At 53.0% G+C, this 19268-nt stretch overlaps 1 protein-coding gene across 1 annotated transcript in view; it reads left to right on the top strand.

Moving 5' to 3' along the window:
* ABHD17C (abhydrolase domain containing 17C, depalmitoylase) overlaps nt 1-19268 on the top strand; it is a 46410-nt gene that overhangs the window by 21730 nt on the left and 5412 nt on the right. The gene's annotated exons all lie outside the window — the stretch shown is intronic.

The following is a 19268-nucleotide window of genomic DNA, read 5'->3' on the forward strand; positions in this document are numbered from 1 at the left end:
CCCCACGGTGCACGAACGGGCTAGATCGTGCTGTCAGGGCTTCTGCTCTTTGTACCTCTTTGAACCGCCGCAGTCCAGCGAGAATTCCCCATAGGTCACGCTGGGGATTCCAAAACTGCATCTTTTTTTTTTTTTAAAGATTTTATTTATTTATTTATTTGACAGAGAGAGACAGCCAGCGAGAGAGGGAGCACAAGCAGGGGGAGTGGGAGAGGAAGAAGCAGGCTCCTAGTGGAGAAGCCTGATGTGGGGCTCGATCCTGGAACGCCAGGATCACGCCCTGAGCTGAAGGCAGATGCTTAACGACTGCGCCACCCAGGCGCCCCCAAAACTGCATCTTGTCAGGGGCCCAGTGTTGACCGGATGGAGCAAAGCCACACTAAAGGACGAACAAGAGACACTTTGCTGATTTTCAGGAAGAATTAGGTAAAGCAAGTAGGTTCCGTGTAGGCTGAAGTTGAAGGAAGCGTCTTTGCGAGTTCCTTAGGGCATCTGGCGTCATCCCTGGAACTGCATGTCCTTTGGTGAATAGCACTAGTCCCTCCTCATCCCACAGGTGAGACTAACCTGTCAGGGACGCCTGTCCCCTTGGTGGTGCCCAGGCCTTCCTTCAAGCAAGGTTCATTTCCAGTGATTTTTAAAATAAAGTGTTGGAGTATTCTGTGTATTATGTTCTGAATGGCTTCTCAGAAAGCCAAGGGCTTGAAATAGGTTAACCCTGGGGGCTTTTAGGAAACCAAAGGGTGCAGGGGTGTGGGGATGTTGTATTTGTGGGGTGCTCGCCGTGAGCCAGGGCCCTCCTCCAGCCCTTCTGCCTGCACTGTGGGAGCAGGGGCCTCGTCCTGAGCTGAGGAGGAGGCCAGCAGCCGGCAGGAAGGGCAGGCTCCCAGAGGAGGTCGACCCACGTCAGCGTTCAAGGCGGAGCTTGGTAGACACTCACCTCCAGCAGGTGTCTGAAAAGGAGGTCTTGTTGGCAAGTGACCACAGGTTTTCCCAGCCAGATGGACACTGGGGGATGTTTGTCCCCCAAGCCACATGCTAACATTGAAGTGGAGGCAAAGTTTCGAGGATCTGGGACTCTGGGGGCTCCATTCACCCAGCAGGACGTGGGTTGGCGTGTGCAGGGCACTGCTCAGCAATGGGACCGCAGGAAGCCCCAGCCCTGGTCTGGGCTTCAGAACTTTTTTTTTTTTTTTAAAAGATTTTATTTATTTGACAGAGAGCACACAGGCAGGGGGAGGAGCAAGGGGAGAGGGAGAAGCAGGCTCCCCGCTGAGCAGGGAGCCCGATGTGGGACTCGATCTCATGAGATCATGACCTGAGCCGAAGGCAGACGCTTCACCAACTGAGCCCCCCAGGTGCCCCGGTCTTCAGAACTCCTGAGCAGCCTGGTGGGTGTAATTGGAAGCACCCCGACTTCTAACAATTCGTGATGAAATATTCCTAAAGATTTTATGTATTTCTTTTCCATCCTAAGCAGAAAATACATTGATGAGCCAGGGTCATCAGTACGGAAATTGGGTTTTGTACTGCATAGTGATTTTTGACTGATTGATTGAGTTGTGTCTTGTCATGAATAATCTGTAAAATACAAAGGGAGATACTACAGAAAGGGAAAAATAAAAACATGGCCAGAAACATAAAATGGAGCCAGAAGTGGGGTTTAAAAATGCCTCCCACAGAGACTGGCTGGCTTCTCCGTGCTCCCTCTGCTGGGGCGTTGCCCTCAAGCTCTGGGGGTCTCTGGGGGTCATGGACGCCCTGCACTAAGCTCTCTGGAGTGCTTTCTTTTTTATTTTCATCATCTCATTATTATTTTAAAATTTGCTTCTTGTTTTGAGTGGGTTTTGAGGGGGGAGAATTGGGAAACCTGCCTTTCCTTTCCCTGTTTTTATGACAAGTCCATTATTGGTCTTCTGCATCCCACAGGGCGCCGTGTTTCCTTGTTAGCTTTGTTATGGAACCCCTGCTCCTGTGTGTATGTCCTCTGGGTTCTGCGAGAATGACCAGAGTTGGCCACGGAACGGCAAGGTGGAGGCACCAAGGTACAAAGCAGGTGTGCCCCCCGCAACCCCTGCTGTTTATGGGGGGCTCGCTCGGAGCAGTGGGTGCCCCCTGGGTACCAGGTTCTGTCCGTTAGAAGACATGAGAAGGGACGGACTCTAACCAACCCAGACCTGCCCCAACACGGTCCCTGTGTGCACAGGAAGCGTGCTCTGCCGTTTCTGAGAATTAATGGACCCTTGGAAGGGAGATTGTCTGCTGTCTTTTCTCCCCTGGACGTTCTCTGATAAGGAAGGGCTCTGGAGGATGTGGCAGGTGGAGGGTTCCTGCTCCGTGTGTTGGCAGGTGTGGGCATCTGCGTGTTCGTGCAGCTCTGGTTTTCATCGTCTAGTTCGGTGGTTCTGTCGATTTGGGTATTTGATGGTCATGATGATGATGGTGATGATTTTATTATTATTTTTCCTTTCAGCACCCCTGGTCTCACCATCATTTTTTACCTAGCCTATCACTGGGGTTCTGACTTCTTGATTCAGGAGTTGTAGGGAAAAGTTGTTTTTTTATATATATGTTTTTCTTTTTTAAATTTAAGACTGTCCCTCCTCTCTTGTTAATTGCTTCTGTTTTTATTGTTGTCATTTGCACTGGGGCCAAAGAATGCATCATAGCCCTCATTTACTGTGATTCCTAAGACTGGTGCTTTTTCAGGATTTGTAGAATCTGTTTATACGTCTTGTGATTTTTCTCTGATCACCTGTTTTTGGTGCTCCGTACTTTATAGACATGATTTGGAGGTAGGGGCGAGGCCGGGCTACCTCCCCTAGTGCATCTGTGAAGGGCTGGGGTCGTCAGGCCTCCTGCGTTGCTGACTTCCCCTGGCCACCAAGGAACAGACGGGCTGCTCCACGTCTGTGGAGATGTGGGGCTCAGAGCAGAGGGGCTCAGCGTTGGAAGCAGACATGTGACGTGGCTTCAGAGCCAGGCTCTGCCACCTACCAGCCTGGCGGCCTTGGGTAATTCACCTACCTGCCAGGAACTTTAGTTTAAAGAAATGGATGATGGCACCTTGCGGGTCGTTAGGGTCAGAGATGAGGTAGGTCGCAAGGGTGTCCTGCTGCTGTGTGCCCCGTACTCTGATGACGACTACAACCAGCCCCGCTGTCCAGCAGCTTGGCCTCCCAGTGGTTCCGGGCTGTTCACAAGTAGGTGCGACCCAGCCTTCCCTGGAGTGAACACCTCTGTCTCGCCTGATGGGTGCGATTGATGACCTGGTGGGGCTGAGCCTGTAGGAGCAAGTGACAGGGATGAGAGGGGGCCAGAGGAAGCAGGTGTGGGCCTAATTCCCTTGGAAAGTGAGTTCCCGGGCCCTGAGCCCACAGGTCACCAATCCTGACTCTGATGCCCCGTAGAAATGCATTGGACACGTCAGACATTGGCCCAGAGGTGATTTGCTTGTCTTTGGACTTCAGATCTGTTGAGTGAGGGGAGTGTGTTAGGCCCAGATCTGTCTCTGCCACATCTTTAAAATCAGGCATTCTTATGTTAGAATAAAAACAGCCTGTACAAGCAGACCCTGAGTGTATAAGCCCCATGAGGGCAAAACCCAAATCCTCCTTGTTCACTCTTATACCCGGGGAGTGGGGAGTACATGACTCCTTTCTCTCTCTCTGATTCCTGGGAAGCCCGCGGAGAGAAATCGGTCAGCGTGCATGTGTGACACCAGCAGGGCCAAAAAAAAAACTCAGCTGAGGGGTTTCCTAGGTGATACTTCATTCAGATATTCAGGTTACGGAAACGTATTACCTTGCTCTTAAATTTTGCCTCATGCGGAAGAAGTAGCAAGTAAATGGTAAAGAAGGGTTAATGTTTTCATAAACATCTTGGCCGTATTGTTTCACATTATCTTTTAAATCTGAAGAATTCTGATCTGTTATAGAAAAAAGTGAAAATACGCTTCTTTTCAAGCTAAGAATACATACAAATAGGGCTATGGTATTGAAACATTTGTTAATACTTTGTTTTTTTAACAAGATTTTATTTATTTGAGAGAGCGAGCACAAGCAGGGGGAGTAGCAGGCAGATGGAGAGGGAGAAGCAGACGCCCCTCTGAGCAGGGACCCTGATGCAGGGTTTGATCCCAGGACTCTGGGATCATGACCTGAGTCAAAGGCAGACAGACGCTTCACTGACGGGGCCACCCAGGTGCCCCAGTTTCTTCCAAGTTTTGATGAAAAACACAAATCTTGACAACTTTGAAAACTTGTAGTAAAATTCCTCCTTTTCTGAATTGTCTTGCTTTGGTGGGCACTCCCAAACCATGGTAAATTGTCAACAGGGAGTCAGATGAATTAGGAATAATTGGGTGGGAACATCCTAGGGCTGAAGGAAGGTATTTGAAAGTGCGGTTCGTCCCAGTGCTGCTTGGTGTCCTGGATCGAGTTCGGGAGACCGGGACCGTCTGAGGTGCGTCAGGCTTAGGAGAGGGGGAGGGGTCCCGGCCGGTCAGCTGACCTGGAACCCGGCGCCCACTGCAGTGGTCGCAACAGCTGGGGTGGGGAGGGTCCGGGTGAGCACCCCGGAGCGGACAGATGCGTGGAGGTTTAGATGAGTCTCCCTCGGGAAGGGGGGGCAGAATCCACGTATGCTCAGAAAAAAGATGGGAGATCAACCAGCAGCAGATCCCAGATCCCTGAGTGAGTGGCACCCCCACTCTTCTTCGTCACCTTTCCTCTCTTTTAGCCTCTTACTCCCAGCCTCTGCCGGTGGGCCCTGAGGTCCCCATCCCACAGAATGCGGGGACTCCCCTGCCGGGGGCCTGGCCTGCTCTGCCCTGCCCGGGTTCCCGTTGGGCAGAGGGAGGCAGATATGTGCATGCGGGTGGGGGGGGGGTGTTGACAAAACGATTTCATCTCAGAGCAAAAACCCGGTCTGCGTCTGTGCCCGTTGGAAACGTCATCGGCACGCACCTTGTATGAAACCCCTCAGTTTCCGAAATTACCAATATCGGAGACGTGCGGTATCGTGCATCCTCACTCTCTTACTTCCCGCCGGCCCGGCGGGTGTGTGCACGAGAGGTGGGCTTTGCTGTCTCTGTGCCCGCGGGGACGCCAGACGCTGGGCCAGGAGGGTGTGGAGACACGTCCGGCCGAGTGGACCGGGTGGCATGTGGCTAGCAGGGCGCTTCTCAGTTATTCACATCCTGGCCCACAGTGTTCAGGCGGCCAAGTAAAGCCTTCCTGCTTGCGATAAATAAGGACATAGCTTTAGCTTCGTGGTGTTGATACACGACATAGTATTTTAACTAAAACACCATGTGGAAGTTACCTCCAGGCCTTAATTTAGCCTGGCTGGGGTGGAAAGCGGGGGCCGCACGTGGGTGAGGCCTCTGAGTCACGGGGCTGCAATGCTGCCGGCCGCCAGGGCTGCGGGCCTGGCTCCCCCGCCCCACCCCTGATCCCTTTGCCTTGATGGGCTGGGGCCAGAGGGCCGTGAGGTAGCATGACCTCGTTAGCAACTGCCCTTGAGTGTTCAAATACAGAAGTTGGAATTCGGTGACAGTTTTATTGAGGTAACAGGTACCGCAAAAGAAATCTGTCCCCGCCTTTCCACGTGTGTTCTGGCTTCCTTCTGGGGTCACCCTGAGGGACTGTCTTCATCTCCAGACGAGAGAGGACAACAGAATCGCTGGGCCATACTGAGGAGTGGTTTTCCTTTGTTTTTGCTTAAAAAAAAAAGTCCAGGCAAGATGGCGAGCTAGTGGGAAGGATAACAAATTTTGGGGGACAGGGAGGTCAAAAATATGTTTAATTCAAATAGAGTTGTCACGTTGATTCCAGCTTCGTAATCGTCCCTGAAGCTCCCTGAGGTTTGCACCTCCCGTCTGAGAAAGAGCGTGGGCAGGGTCGGCTCCGTCTGTCCAAGAACGCGGCGTGAGTGACGCGTGTCTGTGAACTTGTTTCCTTGTGTTACTGGTAGATTTCAGTGCCTTTGGGTTTTGGAGATTTTGCAATGAAAAAAACATATTTTACTCTTTATTACTGTTTTATTTACTACGTATTGTTTCTACTCCTATGGTAAAAAATCTCACTTAGAATTCCAGGAGAGCTGGAATGTTCCTTTATACTCTCCCCAAAGGGAATAATTCAGGGCGCCTGGGTGGCTCATTCAGTTAGGCGTCTGACTCTTGATCTCAGCTCAGGTCTTGATCTCCATGAGTTCAAGTCCCGAGTTGGGCTCCACACTGAGTGTGGAGCCTACTTAAAATAGATAGACAGATAGATAGAAAGCTAGATAGATAGAAAGAATAATTAGTACAAGTGAGATTTAAGAAGAATGTTCACTTTTTTCCTTCCTTTCACTGTGATAAAATATACCTGAATTAAACTTACCATTTTAGCCTTGTTTAAGCCTACAGTTCAGTGGCACCCAGCACCTTCACAGTGTCGTGCAACTGTCACCACTACCCACCTCCAGAACTTTCCATGATCTTCCACAGACACTGTTCCCATTAAACAGAATCTTAATTTTTTCTAAAGAATTTTTATTTGACAGAGAGGGAGGGCTCAAGCAGGGGGAGCAGCAGAGGCAGAGTGAGAAGCAGACTCCCCGCTGAGCAGGGAGCCCAAGGCAGGGCTCGGTCCCAGGACCCTGAGATCATGACCTGAGCTGAAGGCAGACGCTTCACCAGCTGAGCCTCCCAGGCGCCCCGAACCTTCTGCTTTGAAAGCACCATTTACTACATCTGGAATGCTCAGGTCGGGGTAGCGGACCAGCTTGCTTTACCTCTGCATTCAAGGGGGTGGGAACTAACAGTACCGAGCAGGTACGTACCAGCCTCTGTGGGCAGGAGCCCCTGCTACACACGAGAGAAGGAAATTCCCGACCCGCTGCCGACTCAGCAGTCACGGGGCGGGATTTGGACAGGCCCGCCCTTTCCGAGGCAATGCCACGCCCACGACAGGGTGCTTTCGCTGGCTTGGTTGTAATTCGTGGGAACCCTCTTTCTTCCCCCAGCTGAGTCCATATTCTGGGGCTGTAAGGTAGCAGCTGTCTTAGTAATTACAATTCTGAGTTAAGTCAGTAAGCTCTTGAAGCTCCAATTCCCTTGTCTATAAAATAAAGTGACCCATCTGTATGATCTCTGAGGGCCTTTCCATCCCTGTCCTGTGCTTTGTGATATTTCCATAATTGATGCTGTGAACTTTCCATGCTCTTAGGAAGGATGGGGGGAAGGTGGAAGGTTCTGGAAGCAGAAGGAAGAGTAGGGACATGAGGAAAAAGGACACAAGACAGGCCCAAAGAGGGGATTCGACCCCAGAGTGAGGAAGCGAAGAAGCCATCAAGGAGGGGCAAGGGCTTCTTCACTGGGTCCCCCGGAGGAGAGTGCTTACCTAGCAGGGTCGCATAGTGAGGTCCACTGAGCACCCCGAAGGGCATCCCCAGGAGGTGTCAGGCAGAGCACAGTCCGAGCTGGGGAGCGAGCCGGCACTCCGGCTTCCGAGCGGGTGCGGTCTTGTGTCCAGGGGCGGAGTGAGATCCTGCTCGTGCCTCGCCTGGCCATGGAAACTAGAACGCTGCCCTGGGCGGGGGGGTCGTCCATGGGGTTTCTCTCATTACTGCCTTTAATTCTTGCCTCAGGCCTGGGAGGGGGACTTACACCCCCCTGTGCGGCCCAGGAAGGGGGGCTGCGGAGCGGTCAGGGCAGGACAGGGGCAGGGCTACAGTCAGATCTTGGGTGGTCTGATTTCTTTCTTCTAGCCTGCTGCACAGATACCCAGCCCCACATCTTCAGTGGTCATGACGGTGCACTGAGGAGCTCACAAAGGACTCGTTTTAGCCCAGCTTCCCGGGGGCGGGGGGTAATCCCGGCCCCAGCCACGTCCACCCTCGAGGACACAGACTGAACGACTGGCTGGCCCCCTCCGTCAGCTTCACTTTCCTCCTGTAGGGAGGGCCTTTCTGGGCAGGGACGCATGTGACCTCCCCCGGGCTCAGCAGAAGGGGCACAGGCATCCTGGAAAATGTGGATTGACTGTCCTGGTTCCAGCTTCGCCCATCCCTGCAGGGGTCACCCTGGGTATGTGTTCACACCGCCTGCTCCAGGGCACGGAGACAGAGGGGTGCTCTGAAAAGACACAGCAGCTCAGAAGTGTCCTGTCCCTGGAATGTGACCGTCCAAGGATCCCCTGGGGGATGTCGGCAGTCTTAGTGATGGGATGGAAGCCTTTGTGGTCGGCGTTCCCAGATCGCTGGTATGCACAAGTCAATGTCGAGCCGGGCAGACTCGCCAACTTGGGTGGGTCCCGTGTCTTGTGGACCACAGCTGCTGTGAGGACTCACCTCACAGTGGGGTGAAATAATTAGGAATCGCATTCTTGAGTGTCCAGTTTTAAGAAAGAATGTTCAGCCTTGGCAACCAGGTAGATCATGAAATTAGATTTTTTTAAAAAGATTTTATTTATTTGAGAGAGAGTGACAGAGAGAGCAGGAGCAGAGGCAGAGGGAGAAGCAGACCCCCGCTGAGCAGGGAGCCCGACACGGGGCTCCATGCCAGGACCCCGAGATCATGACCTGAGCCGAAGGCAGACGCTTCACCGACTGAGCCACCCACGCGCCCCTGAAATTAGATTTTTTGTTTCTCCCTGTCGCAGAGATTTCATGAGATGTCTACCTTCCTTTCGGCTGTGTTTCTTGGATGTGGAATAGGCAGATTCCGTGAGGCTTTGTTTGGCCAAGTGTCTGTCTCTGTTGGTATTTAGTGGGACAGACGTGCTATTTACTAAATGGCTGCTCTGGTCGGAATCCTGTGCCGGATGTTTTACCTAAGCCCGCTCGTGTAATCCTCTCGGAAAAGTAGAGTAGCTGGTATTCTAACCGTTTCCAGGTATTCGTGCAGCTGGAGGGGGCAGGGCGGCATTTTCTGGCCTTCCCAACACGGTAGGTAATCAGAGAGCACCAGGAGAGCCTCAGTTATTATTAAAACAATTCCATGCACAATTCCACTCAAGCAAGCTCACGCAAATTATTCCCACAATTCCATGCACAATTCCACTCAAGCAAGCTCACGCAAATTATTCCCACAATTCCATGCACAATTCCACTCAAGCAAGCTCAGGCAAATTATTCCCTCTTAATTGTAACACGTCTAAGGAGTTGGTTTTATAATCTGTAGGATTCTGTCTTTTCCTCTGAAAAGTGATTTTTTTTTTAAATTAAAATTAAGTCATGCCAGGTCTTGTTTATTTTTGCTGTGACACAGAGACAGTGCTGCGGGAGCAGAGAACAGTCTAGAATGTCAGAAAGAACGAAGTTGGCTTGAGGGTGGGTTTGGGCCTGATGCAGAGAGCCCTTCCCTGCACCCCCGTTCGGAAGGTGATCTCAGACATCCCGCGTAGGAGAAAGGTCGTCCCCGAAGAGCGTGCTGCTTTATCGAGCTCGGACAACGCAGTCTTGACGTGTTTGGAGGTCTGTGAGTGCCTGCAGGGTGTGTTTTCCTGGAATGCCCGTGGTGTCCCCCGCCCTATGTCGTCGTCACAGTGGTCCATTCAAGAAGAGGACACGCTGTCTTGGTGTCTGCAGGTTTCAGTTTGGGTCCGTCCATCTCCGTGGGACCAGGGCTGTCTGGTCCCACCCGTTGCTCCCGGCCCGGACGGCTCTTCCCGGCCACTGTCTCCCGCCTGCTCGGCTGCCTCCGAGTCCTGGCACAAGGGAGGATGACGAGCGCCCAGGGCCTGGTCTGCGTCGCGTAGAAACCAAAACAATTTCAGGAAGATTTTTCTTTATTTAAAGATTTTATTTTTAAGTCATCTGTCCCCCCAGCGTGGGGCTCAGACTCACGACCCCGAGATCGCCAGTGGCACTGTTCCCCCAGCTGAGCCAGCCAGGCACCCCGGGAAGATTTTTCTTCCAGTGCCCTGAGAGTCTGACTTTTACCTGCCTTCCTGAGACGCCCTGCAGTTACTTGAGGCTGTGTCCTCCCAGACGTACTTTCTAACAAAACAAACAGAATTCCACACGCCCACCATCCCCTACCCTTAGCTGCGGGACTGTTTTCGGTCTGCCTCGCCCCCAGCGGGACTTGCTGCGGACACATGTGATGTGAGCCGCTCCGAGCACTTCAGTCCCACCGGCTTCTTCCTTCCCGTTGTCCCCGGGCCCCGTCCTGGGATCTCGTGCGTGTTCCCCCAACCCTGCCATCCTGGGCTGCGCCTTCTTTGGCGTCCCTCTGCTTCTGGAAGTGACCCTTCACCTCTGCCGGCCAGGCTGTGTCCCCTCCCTTCTTTGCCAGGGCGTCCGGCTTTGCCTCTGCACGTCCTGACGCCGACCCCCCCCCCCCAGTCCCCATTTCGAGCACTCCCTCCCTGTGCTCTGAGAGACCTGCTGACCAAGATACTCGTTGTGCCTAAACTTCGACTTGGTTTTCGTGTTCTTTCTTGGTTTGAATCACATTTTGTTCTTTGTTTCCCCAAAGACTCCTAACCCTGGAGCCCATTGTTTCTCTCCAGTTCACTGTTACTTCAAGTGAATGAGGCCACTTTTAATGTTGCATTTGGCATGTTTTATTCTATAGCCAGCGTTGAGAAAATACCTTGAACACGCTCAGTCAGTAGAACTTCCCGAGGTTATAATCGTCTTGTTTGTAAGTGTCTCTATTAACCAAAGTCCCTTGATCAGAAGAAAAGAATACATAGTTGACATCACCAACCTTTAAAATTTTTAATTTTCTCAAATAGCACTAATGCAATGGATACTTTAAAATGTGTCTCCTTTGCTTTTCATCATTGGAATTAATGACCAATAGAAATCTGTTTGTGAAACATCGTGTATAACATTAAAAAAAAAAGTCTAAACCTACACAGGTGTATTTTTTAAAAGGGGAAATAAACATGTTTTGGGTGATGCTTTTTTTATCTTCCTCATAATTACAATATAAGGCACACATTTGTTAAGCTTTGGCTACAGAAAGTAAAAGATTGGTTTACTGTTTCTGTGCCTGTGGCTGTTGGCAGGCCCTATTCACGCACCTGCTTCCCTGCACGGGCGAGCCTTTCCCTCTGAGGCCCGGCCCTAAAGTTTATTGGGGTTCCTCTGCATCCCCGGCCTCATCCTTCAGTTAACATTCACGTTACCGTGTGCATTTATCTTTGTCCTACATCTCAAGATATTTCCACCAGGAATTCTAGCTCCGAAATATTTAAAATATCGACTTCAAAGTCGGTGGAACGATGCCAAGCACGCTTCTTGTGAAGATAAGTAGACATGCTCTCGACACAGGGCAAAGTCAAGGTCCATTAACTTAAACAGGATGCAGTGCGTCTTCGGGGGGGGGGGTGGTGGTGCACCGCCCGTTCGTGTTTGTAGACGGAAAAGAAAGCCTCACGTTAAAAGGAAAACAAACAGGTTCTACGTTCTCAGCGAGGGGATCGTTCCCACAGGACACGCCTGCCGGGCTCTGGCCTTTGCCGCCCAGGCTGCCGGGGCTCCCGGGGCACATCCTGGGTGCGGATGGGAGCAGAGACCTACGCTGGGGGTGGCCAGCCGGAACCTGACATCGCTTGTGACGCAGGAAGGTGGTAGACACTTGGAGAGATTGTGTGTGTGTGGGGGGGGGATTGTAGGTTTCCAGGGTGTGGTTATTCGGGGTGCGGCTTTCCCCTGGCAAAATTCGGGAGACTTGAGTTTCCTGCGTTGTGTCCTAAGTAAATCTTACATCACGCCTAAGACATGGTGCTGTTGTTGTGATCCTTGATGGACCAACTCATCCCCGCTGGTTTGCAGACAGGAGATTCCAGAAGCTTCTACCCAGATCCTCAAGAAGATGCCGAGCTTCGAGGGCATTATCTAGCCATCGAATGATAACAATACGTGGAATTCAGTTGTGATCGGTCGGAAAACAGCCTTTGGCTGGAACCACGTTCTATTCCAAGGAAGGAACGCCTCTGAGGTATCCAGGGGAGCCCCGAGCGTGGGTTTGGTTTGTCTCCCCCGCGTGGGGCTTACAGTTTCATGGTGGTCGATCACACACACCGTCACGCCACTGCGTACTCGCGTGGGTGGTCAGGAGGGAAAGGAGCGCACGCAGACCCGTGTTCAGGAGACGTGTGTGAAGGAGGTGGGACCCCGGAGACTTCCAGGCAGGGTCTGTTCATGACCCAGCGAGGAGTCTAACTGCAGGAGAGGGTTCATTTGGAGAGAAAACAAAAGGTTGTAATAGTGAGGTGGGGCCAGATTGGGGAGGTTAGCTGAGTACGTGGACTTCTACCCCGAGCCTAGTGGTTTGCAGAAGGGGTGTGATGAGCAAACTAGCATGACACGGGTTTCTTCTTTTCTCTCTGTCTCTCTCTTGTTTTTTTTAAAGATTTTGTTTTTCCGTAATCTCATACGCCCAACATGGGGCTCAAACTTACAACCCCGAGATGAAGAGTCACCTGCTGCACAGACTGAGCCAGCCAGACGCCCTGTCTGTCTCTCTTTTAAATGGAGATGTCTGCTCCGATAGGAATGGAATGGGGTGGGGAACGTCATCGTGCGGCAGCTCAGACGGTGGAATGGGGGCAAAGACAGGTCCGAGAGAGACGAGGCGGGGTCAGCAGTGGGGGTGACAGGCTCAGTGAGGAGCAGGTGTGTGCAGGATGGAAACCAGGTCAGCAGCTGGGAACTAGGACACACGCCTCCTCGCCAGCCGTGGCTCGAGACACACCAACCAGAAGGATGGGGCAGGACAGGTGGGTGGTTTGAGTCGTCAGCAGCCCTCCGGGCAGTGTGAGCCTCCCGGGGGTAGGTAGAGGCAGTGATGGCCAGCATTCCAGAAAGACCTGTGAGCAACAGACCCTGGGTGCCAGTGGTGGTGTTCATGCTCGTTCATGTGCCGAACTGACAGGCAGATCCTGTTCGATCGACCACAGGAAGCAACCACAGAGTGGGCTGACGTGCTGTCAGGAACGAGATCATCCGGCAAACGTCTCAGAGGCAGAAATGGCAGGACTTAGTGACTGAGAGTATGTGAGGGGCACGGGGAGAGAGGCCTGAGAAATCACCCTCACCCTGAAGCCCGGGCAGTGGAGGTTCTGGTGTGGCGATGGGGGGAGAGGGGAAGATTCGGGAGGGACTAGCAAGTGTCCGGTGTGGGTGGCATTGAGTGTGAAGCGATGGGGCCATCGGTGGGGGGGAAATGCTGGTAGAAAGGGCTGCGCTGGGCTGGGAGCTGAGCCGAGGTGTCAGTGCGTGAGCTCGCGTTGGAAGCCCACGTACTCCGCACACAGTCAGGGTGCTGCCGTTCCTGTGCGTCAGGTGCCCTGCTGGGCTGTGGCCTGGACGCGGCCCGCGGGGGCATGCACGTGGAGAGAGGAGACTGCAGGACAGGGTGGGGCCCCACGGGGTGTTCGAGGAGGAGGAGGAAGGAGGGGAGAGTAAGTCTGGTGCACGGTGGGGACGTGGGAGAAGAGCATGTTTCCCCGACGCCCGCACACCTTGGTCTTCACACCGTGGGAGGTAGTAACACCTTCCCCACTGGCACCCCGCCGCCCGTCCCGACCCCCTGGCGGCCCACGTCACAGCGCGGTGGCGGGTCTCTGTGACTGTGTGCAGGCTGACTTTTCCTGTTTTATTTATTTTTTTATCAGACCCCACCCAGCCTGTGCCCCCCGGCTCCGTGCCATCAGGTGCCCTATGAGCACACAGGTGGGCTGGCACCCCAGTTCTCCCGAACTCGCGTCTTTCCCTCCGCGGGCGATTTCCTTACCTGTGTGCACCTGCTCCGCAGATGCCCCGTGAGCCCTCACCTCTGCATGGCGCTCCCTCCCGGTCTGATGGCAGAGGCCCTGCTGCCGCCCGGCTGTGCCCGGGCTTGTGGGTGCGTGTTTGGTTTCCCTGTCCTGCCCGGCCCACACACGCAGCCCTCCTGAGGCCGAGTCCACCCTCGTCTCCCCGTCCGCGGACCTGCCGCTTGCCCCGCCGCGTGGCTCACCTGGCGCCCTCCCCCTGCCAGCTTTCGCCTGGCGCGATCTACCTGCGGCTGCCCTGTTGCTCCCTCTCCTCGCGGGCTGTGTCTTGCGTTCTTAGCGAGAAGAGACGCGGGTGCCGAGGCTGAACGCCTGTGAGCCTGTGTTCTGCCCGCTGCAACACCGTCTGTTCCAGGCGGTAGGACTTCACGAGCGCTTCATTTTAGAATGGCGGGGTAGGACGTGGGGATCTTCGATGTTTTTGAAAGAGTACGTGTCACTTGCTCTGCCATGTGTTTTTAAAGCTATGAACTTAGAATGGCCTGTGTTTCACACAACTCCGTAAGTAGAGTCCGTTTACTGGCTCTGTTTTCCCTCTGTCTGTTTAATTTGAGAGCTAAAGGGGCTTTAGGATCTGGTCCTACCCTTTCTACTCTGTATCCATCAACGTGTAGTCTGAGGAATCCACAAACCCACTGGAACGTCTACGTATGGCAAATTTCTCCGTAAGGGAATTTACGATTTTTTTTAATTCCCAAGAAATTCAGATACTTCTCAGTTTGGAACCATTGGTATAGAGGTTATCGATCTTGTACTTTTTTTCTGCCCGAAACAAAACCCGTTGTGGTACAGTGGAAAGGACACACTTGAGGGTCCTCCTCCACAAAGGGGAGTGTGGGAACAGAAGCCCCTGACAAGTGTCACCGAAAATCTTTGATGCCTTCCAAGAAGTACTTGCCTTCTCACCTGGCCCCTTCTCCAGCTCCTCATTTGTCGTCACACAGCCCTAGTAAAGACAGGAAATAGTAGTGGGCAAATCTCGAACGTAATACTAACAATCGTGAACACTGGACCAGCACTCTACAGTTTGCAAAACCCTTCCAGCACCAGAACCCTGGCACTGAGCAAAGTGCGTATCGACCCTTTGCAGAAAGACCTGACAATACTGCTCCCATCATTGATTGTTTTAAACAAGTCAGTACCTAGTAATTAGAGAAAATCAGAGGTTAGAAATGAGGGCTACCTGGCTGACTCAGTCGGTGGAGCGCGTCAGTCTGGATCTTGGGGCTGTGAGTTCAAGCCCCATGTTGGGCATAGAGATTACTTCGAAAAACAAAAGGGGGAAATGAAAATTCTCACTACCTGAATGAAGGTAAGCATCATTTCCATTTTAGTATATTGATTTCAGGTCTCAGGTCCCTTTTCCATTTATAGATGTTGTTCTAAGGAACATTATTGTGACCCTGTTTTCATAGAGTGCTTTTTACTGAACGCGGTAACATGAGTTCTTCCTACACTGTCTTTATGAGACATAATTTTAACGGCCTCATGTTTCCTTATGAGCTTTATTTTTAGCACGAAATCTTCCGTGAGTTGTAACAGGGCTTGTGAGGGCTGTCTCCGTATCTGAACTACCTGGTGAACTTTTTTTTTTTTTAAGATTTTATTTATTTATTTGAGAGAAAGAGAGAGAGCACAAGCATGGGTTGGGGGGTGGGAAGAGGGAGAATCAGGCTCCCCGCTGAACAGAGAGCCTGACGCAGGACTCGATTCCAGGACCTGGGATCACAGCCTGAGCCGAACGCAGACGCTTCCCCGACTGAACCACCAGGCACCCCTCTCTGGTGAACTTACAAACCATGTTTTTTTGTTGCAAAATAGATCAGCCAGATAGGAAGGTCTGTAAAATGACGTGCTTCCTCCCAGTCCCCACGCTTCTTTCTGGTCCCCGTCCTTAACCGTCCCTCACCGCGGTCCTCACTTGTAAGGCTTCCCTTCCCTGCTTTGCCTCCTGGGCTGACAACCCGGTGAACTGTCCCCAAACAATCCAGCTTGGTCGGGGTGGGGTTGCGTTTCTGCAGGTGACGCTGTAGGGTGTGTTCCGCACCGTCTGCCCCCTTTGCCCACACACTTCGGGGCCATGGGTGCGGCATGCTCTTGCACGGCTGCCCCACGGCTTCTGAATCCACCCGGCTGCTGATGCTCGGCAGGGCTGTCTCCGGCCGTGTAGACACATGCCCACACACAGTGCTGCATGTGCTTCCCGGCGAACGTGAGTGCCTGTTGCTGTGGCATATGTGGCCGGGAGTAGAATCACCAGGTCACCAGGTGCGTGTTCCCACATCTTCTCTTCCACGGAGGGTTGCCAGGTGTTTCCAGAGTGGTTGTGTCCACTTACCGCCCGTCAGGAGTGAAGGACGGTGTCCGTGGTTCACGTCTTTGTCAACACTTGGTACCATCCACCTGTCAGTCTTTGCCGGCATCACATGATGGCGTTAATTTGCAGTTCCCTTTTTCCTAATGAAGCGGACTGTCCCCTCCACCCTCCCTCCCTGCCATTTTAGATTTCTTCTTTTATAAAATGCTCATTCTGTAAAATGGCCTTTTTTCTTTGTTTCGTTGTCTTTTCTCACTTTGTAGTAATTCTCTATAGATTCTAGAACTGAGCCCTTGGTTGGTCGTGTGGTGTGGCAGGTGTCTTTCCCATTCGGAGACCTGCCTTTTCACTTTCTCACGGGGTCTTTGGATGAGCAGAAGTTCTTGACTTTAATGTGATAATTGTGTTTTCCCTTTATGGCTGGTGTTTTTGGGTTTTACCTGGTGAAGTTTTTGAGTGGAAGCTTTGAGTCCAGAGCGCTGTTGTGACCAGGGGCGTGAGTCTGTACGTGAGAGCTGCGATTTGTAGAGGCTGGTACTGGGCGTCAGGTGCGGGCCAGCGGGAAGCCAGGAGCCAAGTCTTCCCGTGAAGCGGCTCCAGCCTCTCTGTAAGATCACAGTGTGCGAGGATGGATGGATTCGGGACCCTCGGAAGAGAAGGCTGACGCAGCCGGCAGGCCAGGCCCCTTGGGTGTGGGCTCATTGCTCCCTTCTTTGTTCCAGACGGGGGAGGGAGGGACCCAAGTCCGGGGAGGCTTGTGTGGAAGACAGGGTCCTGGCAGCATAGGTCCGGCCGTGATGATGGAGCGGAGCTAATACTTGCTCATCACCGTGCTGGCTGTCCCGTGCGCTCCTCGCCAGCCTGCGGGTTGGGCCAAGGAGGGGGAGGCTAGGTGACGCCGTGCTGACAGGGGAGGCCCGTACTGCGTTTGCCACCCTTGGTATTAATGGTCTCTTCATCCTCAGCCTTCAGTTCCCAGTTTTCTCCTCCTCTTCTCTTTTTCTTTGATTGATGACTTGTTTGTTTGTAACTGAAAGCAAAGGGAGGACCCACACTCCAGATGTGGGGTTTCTTCTCTCTCTGGGTGTTCTCTGACCCCCCACAACTTCCCCATCCCAGGAAGTAGCCAGTGGCCATTGTGCTTTAGTGGGGGGGGGGTCAAAGACAACTTGAGGAATCTGATGAAAATTGTAGAGGGAGGAGGGGACCCCAGTCTTACCTCTGCTCCCCTCAAGGGTCCCTGAGCCCTGGATTGAAAACTCCTGCTGAAATGGGCCTCCCCGTCCACGATGGAAGGAGCTCCCGCGACGGTGGGCGCCTGGATGGCCTGCCCTCAGTGAGCGCATTTTCCTGTGCGGCGGTCTGCCACGCATGACAAGTGCTCCTCCCTGGGGCCCCTCATCGTTCCAGCCTCATTGAGGGGCTCTCGGACTTTGGGATTTGGGGTCCAGGGTGCTATGGCCAGCCGTTCCTTGCTCATACCTCTCCCTCAAAATCCTTTTGCTGATCATTTTATAATAACCTGCCCTTCCAACTGCTCCTGCCCCAGGCAAGGACCCCTGAGACCTTCATCCTGGGACACAGTTGCTTTGGCTGGTGCCAGGTTCCAGGGGCTGGGGCCGCACAGACACGTCCCCCTAGAAAGAGAGGGCAGACCTGCGTTCTGAGCACCTGTGTCTGCAGGAGGAGAGAGCATCTCTTTCTTCTGTTGGTTTTTTAAATTTTCTCATATTCTTTTGTTCCCTCTCTCTCGTATGATCTTTTTTTTTTTTTTTTAAGATTTTATTTGTTTATTTGAGAGAGAGGAGGGGCAGAGGGAGAAGCAGGCTCCCTACCGAGCAGGGAGCCCGATGATGTGAGGGGCTCGATCCCAGGACCCTGGGATCATGACCTGAGCTGAAGACAGACGCTTCACTGACTGAGGCACCCGGGCGCCCCGTGTGATTCTTAATCATCCCTCGTCTGTCTCCCTGCCTCCTTTTGGCACGCTTCTGTCATCCATCCCTCATGCCACTGAAAGGGGACTCTTCTCAGAGCACTAGCTTTTGCTCCTGTCACCTCGGCCTTGGATGCCTCCCGGGCCCCTCCTCGTCTCCAGGACAAGCTCTAACCCTTCGCACATTCAGGTTGCTGCCCGATGAGCCCCTGCTGGCCTGCCTGGCTCTGTCTCGGCTCTGTGGCCCTCCCCCCGCCCCGGCCCCAGCCATACGCTGGAGTCCGCACCTGTTCCTCGCTTTCCCGCACTGCTCCGCGCGCACCTGACGCTGCTCAAGGAGAAAGCCCTTTTTATCCCCCACGGTTCAAGGGCTGTCTGCCCTCGTGGTACAGCTCAGACGCCAGCTCTCCATAAAGACGGTGTGTCCCCGCCAGAAATGGCCATTCCCTCCCTGATTTCCTTCTTAAGAACCCCCATTTTCCTGTGGCATTTCGGGGAGCTGGAGGGAGAGAGAGCTGGGCTGAAATCTCGCCGTGCCCTCCGTGACCGGCCGACAGTTCCTGTCACTGAAGGCTGTTATCAGAGCAAACTTCCTGTCGCCCTGGGAGCTACGGTAGGTATTTATGCCGAAAAGTGAAATTGTCGCTCACGGGCTTCAGCTTGACCAGATGAGATGAGACGATTATCCCAGGTGCTCGTACCGGTTTGTACGCCCACAGCAGTGACAGAGCTGCCCTCCCAGGTCCTTGCTCACCCCCGACCTTGTTGACGTCTTCGCCTTTGCTACATTCTTCCGCGTCCGTCTGCTTCCTGCCAACAAGGAGGGGAGCACACCCTGCTCCAAGGTGCGACCCCCAGGCTGCTCTGTCGTTCTGCTCCCATTCCTCTGGCCGGAGCTCAGGCCTGTGTTCACCGCAGGCCGCGGGGGCCGGGGAGCGTGGCCGGCGCCAACTGAACGCCCGGCAGAGTGGATCGGGAGACCGCGGCGGATGGGAAGGCTCGCGAGGGTCTAGCCCCAAGGAGAGGCTGAAGAAACTAGATTTGTCTTTAGATTAATCGTCTCTCAGTACCTTTTTCTGATAAATGTTCATAACTTTCATATTTTATTAAAACCTCACTTGAAGGGCTCGAAATAAAAATAGTACAACTTGCCAGACGGTCTTTTGCTTTTATTTCAGAAATACTGAAATTGGTGATTATCAGAGAAACTCTGAAGAGGGGAGAATAGGAAATG

Source organism: Ursus americanus, chromosome 28 (genome assembly GCF_024610735.1).
Source record: "Ursus americanus isolate L20-20 chromosome 28, mUrsAme1.1.p, whole genome shotgun sequence".
NCBI lineage: Eukaryota > Metazoa > Chordata > Mammalia > Carnivora > Ursidae > Ursus > Ursus americanus.